A 7421-nucleotide genomic window follows, 5' to 3' on the forward strand; every position below is an offset into this window, starting at 1 on the left:
CTATTCCTCGCGAAGGCGAGCGGCTGGCTTCGCTCCGCCTGCTGGGCGGCGGTTTCGGGCGACGCTCGCTTGAGCATGCTGATTCATTTACTGTAATTGGGCTCCTTCCGAGGTTGGAAAGCGGGTCGTCGCAGCCGCCAGGGGGATCGACCAACGCATTGCGCGCGCGAGCACCCGTCGTAGGGTTGAACTCCCGAGTTGGTTCAGTGATTCGGAGTAACTAACCAACGCGTTTTTTTTCCTTAACAGACACGGAAAGCCTGCCCCCTTGCTGTGCTTTATGAACACAGCCTGTAAGGTATGGCATGGTGGCCGAAAGATCCTAACGTGCAACAAGTGATCTTGTCTATGCGCTCGTAGTTTTATGCTGCATGCCAAGAACATTTCTTAAGGTCTCCGCTTCAAGCGCCAAACCTTTCAGTTCTTATTCTGTGGCGCTTTCAAAGGCGCAATTTGTTTACAGTCGTTGTCTCTCGATCATCCTTGGGGCAGCCTGGGAGGTAGGTCGCTGAGCACGGGTCTTACCCAGCAAGGCAATGTTTATGTTCCTGCATTGCGAAAAGTTCATAAATCCCTGTCACGCAGCACACTCCATATTGCCTGGCCCAGATTTGGGCAAGGAGCCATGATGGCTCTGACTCAGGAAAACAGCTGCAGCTCTTTAGTGAAGACCATGCCTTTCCTGTCTGCTTTAGTGAGAAAGCACGCTTGATTCCATCTCTAGAACAAACAAGCTACTTTCCCTCCCACACCCCAAGACTAGCTAGCAATATGAGAATGCTGACATCATAAATCCAATTAACTAATAGCTGTGGTTTCCCATTAGAACCTCAGGATGTTCGTTTCCAGGCAACCTTGCCCTACATTCTAGACCACAGATAAATAGAACAATTAGTTTCCATAACATTTTACATAATCACACATACTGATAATGAACTGCAGAAAGTCTGCAAGGGACCGCCATACAATAATTGCCTCTGATTGTTTACCTGGCCAGATACATTGAAGAGATGTAAAAACCCTGCAGTCTCTGGCTGTACAACAAAGGAATTTGGGAGGTGGAGAAATATCACATCTGAAAGTGAAAAATAATGATGAGCTTCACAACTTGGCATGGTCAGCTGGAAACTCAAGAAAACAAATACAGGTAAATGTTGACTAACTGTATAGCAGAGGCGGGGAATGTTTTTTCAGCCCAAGAACTCAAGGGCCCTCATTCGACCTAGTTAAGATCAGCACTGGACTCAGAAACAAACTGGCAATCAGTGCAGCTGGAGGAATAGAGGTTATATGTTTGGCATGCCTCCAGACAACAGTCCGAATCAACTGATGCTTCCAAATAGTGCTTTACAGCAACCCATGAGAAACATGCTACAGTAATCTATATGGGTGGCAATTAAGGCATGATCACTAATCATTCAAGCTGATACTTCTAAAACAAGCATGATGTTTAATACATATTGAAGCCAAGAAGTTGTAAAATGGGTTAGGGAAAACGAAGCAGGTTGCTGGGCAGATGCTGGCCGAAGCTAAGAGAAAAAGGGATTGTTGGTCTGTGGGGAAAAGGTGATATTAGGAGAAAGTAAAGTGGAGGTTGTCAGAGGAAGAAGGCTGAGGTGGTGATTTTGTGGAGCTTTGGAAACTGTTTAGGGCAAGAATTACAACTGGGAAGACTGAGGCGTGGCCAGAGAATGACCTGAGAGTACTTTTCTGCAAAGGAAGTAGTAGTTGGTGGCACTGGGTCGCAAGGAAGGGGGGAATCTAAGATTTGAGATGTCACAGCCAATAAAAAAAGAAGAGGGGGTAAAGGGACCAGGTCAGGCTTGAAACCAGAAGAAAGGTAAGGAAGAGAGAAGAGAAAGTAAGGCTTCTGTCAATTGAGGAGGGGTTAATACCTACCTGTCCCTTATCATGTGATGCTGGGAAGGAGAAACTGGGGCTTAAAAATTAAATACAAAGACTAATACAGGTCTGATTGGGGGTGTTATAAGCAGTGCTTTTTCTGGGGGTACTCGTGTACGCAGTACCAGCAGCTTCCCCCCCCCCCGCAAATGTTAAAAGTGTGGCACTTACTGTACAACTTCATGGTGAGTACTGACATACTTTTTCTTAAAAAGAAGCAGCATCACTGATTATAAGTGACACGGGTAGCGCTGTGGTTAAACCACAGAGCCTAGGGCTTGCTGATCAGAAGGTCGGCAGTTTGAATCCCCACGACGGGGTGAGCTCCCATCGCTCGGTCCCAGCTCCTGCCCACCTAGCAGTTCGAAAGCACGTCAAAGTGCAAGTAGATAAATAGGCACCGCTCCAGCGGGAAGGTAAAACAGCGTTTCCGTGAGCTGCTCTGGTTCACCAGAAGCGGCTTAGTCATGCTGGCCACATAACCCGGAAGCTGTACGCCGGCTCCCTCGGCCAGTAACGCGAGATGAACGCCGCAATCCCAGAGTCGGACACGACTGGACCTAATGGTCAGGGGTCCCTTTACCTTTACCTTTACTGCTGGTCAGGAGGATTTTTTCCTGAATGTCTGATAAAAGGCTTTGCAAAATATATTTTCATTCTGCCAGCCAGGGTTTGTTTGTTTGGGTGGTGGATAGTGGGAGGTTTTTATTTACCAGTATTTGTTGCTTTTTCTGGCAGGTGCCTCAGGCCACTGAAACTTCTTGATTAGGTATTGTGGGAAAATGGGGAAGTGAAGGAGTGAAAATTTAGGTGACCATACCCTGGCTTAATACCTCCAGAATGAGTTTTATGTGGTTTTGTTTACATTTATATTTGCAGACGAGAGGATGGCAAAGATACACAGTGAAAGGAGACAGAATTTTATGCTATGGATTTATTGCACCTCAGCTTGCTGCACTATTGCCATAGTTATACATGATAGTATTGAAAATTTAGTGGCTGATACCCATTCATAAGTAGATAACTCCTCAGAAGAGATTACCGGTATGTGGCTATCACTAATCAAAATTGTATTGTTTATACCAGAGCTTTCCAAACTTTTCATGTTGATGACACACTTTTTTACATGCATCATTTTGCAACATGCTAATTCAGTTTTTACTAGCAAACCAGAGGTTAAACTACCCCTTTCCAGCATCAAGAGGAGCAGGGAGTGTTCACACGACACACCTACACACTGCAGCCGACACACTAATGTGTCACGACACAGTTTGGAAAGCTCTGGTTTATAGAGTCTTCTGCTGGCAGGTTTGAAAGTCTCCTAATGGTTGTATGGGATTTTTAGTTTATTTCTTATGGTATAATGATGTCATGGGGGAATAACCCTGGTCTTAAGAATTGGTGGAACTTGAGCCAGACTCCTACTGAACTTTCCAAAAAGAACAAGAGTAATTTGGTGTTATGTAGGAGACCTTGTGGCTGAAACAAAATATTTTTAGTCTTTTCCTGAAATGTTTTTGTTACAGTCCATCTTTTTAAACTATGGTAGCATGCAGCCACATGCCAATCTTTTGCTCAGAAGTCTACAAGTCATTCCTCTACAAGTTTTGTTTTACAGAGAGGTAGATAAGGCATGCAATCCTATACTCAAGTTCCTCAAGGATTTGGCAGTTTTGCTGTGCCAGTGGGGTGCAAGATATGCTATTGCAATGAAGCATTATTCACTACATGTGCTATATCCAAACTAGAGTTCTAGGACTAAACTGGAGACTATAATAAATAACTCCATGATAATCATATGTGCTGTATTGTATGTAAATTGTGCCTTTGTTTGTATTGAGAAATTTGTAAATAACAAGGGATACTATGTGTATTTTAAAAAAAATCTCTGCAGCATTTGGTGAATTTCTTAGGGCTTTCTCTCCCTTGCAGTTCTACTGAGAATTTAATTTAAAAAATGCTTGTATAATCTCAGCCATGGAAGTGGTGTTATTAAGCACATAATGGACCAGAGAAAACTGAGCATTCAGCTGTGAATTCCATCTCCATTGATTTTTTTTTAGTGCTTAATGTGCTGTTACTACAGCTGTCTTTTGATGTAAACAAGGCAATATAGTGTGGCAGTGTCTCCCTCCCCCATCATACTGTCAGTGCTTGTTTTTTTCCTCTCTCAACCTTAATCATCAAAAGAACTGACTATGTTTCCAGTTTTGTTTTGTTTTTTAGATGCAAGGCATACAGACGAGGAAAATGAAGATAGAGAAGGAAAAATAAAATGTAAAAATACCTGGTATAGTCACTTTGCACAGCAAGTAGATTAGGCTTACATTAGCCAGTTACTTGGTCACTTGCCATGAGTAGAAATTACCTTTGTGAGATCAGGCAGCAAAACCTTTCAAAAGCTGGCTCATTTTAGCTACACATTACATGTAGGTACCTGTGGAGAGGTTGGCTAGTAACAATTCATTTTTTTATTAAAATTTTTGAAATTTTCCAATTAAAAGCACAAATGGTTAAACTTTTCATACTCTCCCCTCTCCCACTGAGGGGAGCAAAATATCCAACCCCCCCCTCTCACAGGAGTACATAAAATCATTTCGCGTTTAACCCCATACTTTACAAAAGTCATTGCTTAATCCCAACCCCCTTCCTGGGCCAGGTATTCATACATCTTACAATTTCATCTTTTAAATTGACTTCCTCGGGTCCTCCCCCCCCCCCCGGCTGACTTCAAGGCTAGTAACAATTCAAACACAATGAAGAGGCAAAGGCAATGAGGTTATTTGATTACCGGTAAATATTGTCAAAAACCTTTATTAAATATATACATGATCAAATTTGTAATTAAAGTTGTGGGGTATAAAGGGGGGAGAGCGCCATTCCCTACAGTTCCCTTATCTGAGGAATGTGACCTGGCTGGCTGTGCTGTGTGTGAGTGCGGGTTTTTGTGTCTGTCTGTTTTTCCTTCAAGTGCTGTGCCTATTAGATGACCTTGTGAAGGATGATTATTTTTTATAGGATCAAAATATGGTTTGAGAAGTAGGAATGCAGAACATGCCTACAAGCAACAGGAGAAGCGTGTTAATTTTCAGTAAAGCTGCATAAGAAATGCACATTTGTTTTGGCAAAAATTGTTATGGTAAAGGTCCTTAGAATCTTATTCACTATACAATTTTGAATTTGGCCCAAACTCAGTTTGCTGAAAAAAGTCAGCAGTGGTGCTAAAAACTGGACAGGTGTCTGCTTAGGTCATTCTGCAGGGGAATCATGTTCCACTAGTTTAACTAAACAAGACAGAGGATTATAATTCGTCGGTTATCATGTTTAACTGTTTGTAGAGAAACCTGAGACCCTTTTAGCAAACAAAACAAGTGTTTGCAAGATCCAGGAGTTTCCTCCCCCCCTTCTTTGTTTGCACGAAGGCAGCAAATTTTCTTGTCTATTAATAAACTTTACTGACTGTTTTTTGGCAGATCACATGTTGGTTAACTCCGTGGGACTGTGTCCAAAGAGTGTCTTGATTTATACCGTGATTAAGTAGGTACACCAGCATAGATCCAAGGTTTATGTTTGCATTTTAGGTGGTTTGGAACTGAAGTATTGTCAGGATGACATTTCTTTAAGCTGGCAAGAACACTGTGTTTATTTATGTTCCAGTAACTATCTTATGTGCAAAGGTCCTAGATAGTTCCTGATTAAGTTGTACTGCTAATCAAAGAGTTAGTTTAATGATGGGGTAGGGAGGGAAAGGTGCTGAAATAACAGACTTTTCTATAATACTTTTTGGGAGTGGGGAGGATGGAGAGATTAAATAAGAAAACATCCATCATTTTATCTTTGAATGTTCATAATTCTTTTGTTATGACCTGATGGATTAAAAGAAACCAAATGATGGCAAAGAGTTTGCCTGAGATTTTCATCAGCAAAGAATAAAAAATTGTTTTCAAGTTGCCAGAAAAGTAAACATTCTACATTTGTCACATGTCAATGTACATATTTGCAGGTTATGCAATGCTTGTATGCATGCACTCCACACATTTAAAATATTCAGGTGCCAATCCTTTTATTTTGGAGTTGGACCATTGGTGTGAGTGTCGGTCTCCATGACAAAATACACATTTGCTGCCAATACCACTGTTGGGGGAATAAAGCTGCTCCAGAGATAGCATGGTTGAGCATCTGAAGATGAACAATCCACTATGGATAAGGTAAAGTAGAGCATGACAGTTCTACATATGGCTGGGTGTCTGCTCAGTCTACTCATGAGGTTCTTCCTGCAGTGATGGATGGGGCAAAGATGTTAACAAAGGCTAGGCAAAATGCTCTGTTGAGGTGAGGACCCTTTTCAGCCTGAGGGCCACATTCCCTCATGGGCAACTTTCCAGGGGCTTCATACCATGGTGACTGTGACCAAAGGCAAAAGTCGGAAGTGTAACAGATGTGATTCTTGCTTTTGTACAGTAGACTACATTCAAGCCATGCAAAATGCAGAGGTTTCCACACAGATAATTCTCTCTCCAGGCAAGAAATATGCATTATCACAGTTCAGGGACACATTTCAGCCAGGCAAAAGTACTCGAGGAGGGAGTGCAGGTATGCCATATCCCTCACTGGCTTTGATTAGAAGAGGCCTGGCAGGCTACACTTGGTCCCCCCAGGTCTAAGGTTCCCCTGCCTCCACATGTTAGATACTAGATAGAAACCATCTGTGTTGTAAAAAGCATTAAAAATGTACAGAGATCTGCAGATAATTTTGCATTACATTAATTCTGTATTGCATTTGCATTCCATTACACTCATGATTATATTACACAGGCATCCAAGTTTTTTGTGTGTGTGCATAATATAGTCTCATAATCATGAGTCTCAAAGCAAGAGTGAAGTATCCCTGGGAGAAATTATCTGAGCCAGGATAATATTGCCCACTAGCATAACACAGTTCAGAATCTGAGTAGTTTATTCAGGTAAATGTGCTTTCAACCAGACATCTGCAGAAAAAGCAAAGCCTCCTTTTTATCCAAAACTACAGCTGCATAGCGATGCAGCACAAACAGTAGTGTGGTGGAGGCAGTTGACCACACATTTTTTACCCTAAAAACCAATGTCTTGCAATGCAATTTGTTTAAGCCACTTATTAGGACTTCTATATTCACCTTAAATCACATCCATGTTAAAAACTCAACGCAGAGCGAAAGAGATCCCACATAAATCATGGTTCAAGTTGCAGAAAAGCTCACTCTAGTGCTGCTGCAATATAAGATCCAGTAGGTGGTTGCAAAAGGGGAGGCTTTATCAGCAATGGCCTATTGATTATGGAATGGCCTCCCTGGAAAGGTTTGCCTTGAACCCACTTTAATTGTTAAAATTATTTTGATTATGACCTGAGAGACCCAGGTTCAGATGGGGTGAATTTAGGCCAACCACTATCTCTTAGGTTGCATACACATTGCTGGCTTAAAACGTACCAAGGTAATTTGCCCTCCCAACAGATGCATTCCAATTTACACTTCAGTTTTGCT

This window comes from Lacerta agilis, chromosome 5 (assembly GCF_009819535.1).
Source record: "Lacerta agilis isolate rLacAgi1 chromosome 5, rLacAgi1.pri, whole genome shotgun sequence".
Taxonomy (NCBI): domain Eukaryota; kingdom Metazoa; phylum Chordata; class Lepidosauria; order Squamata; family Lacertidae; genus Lacerta; species Lacerta agilis.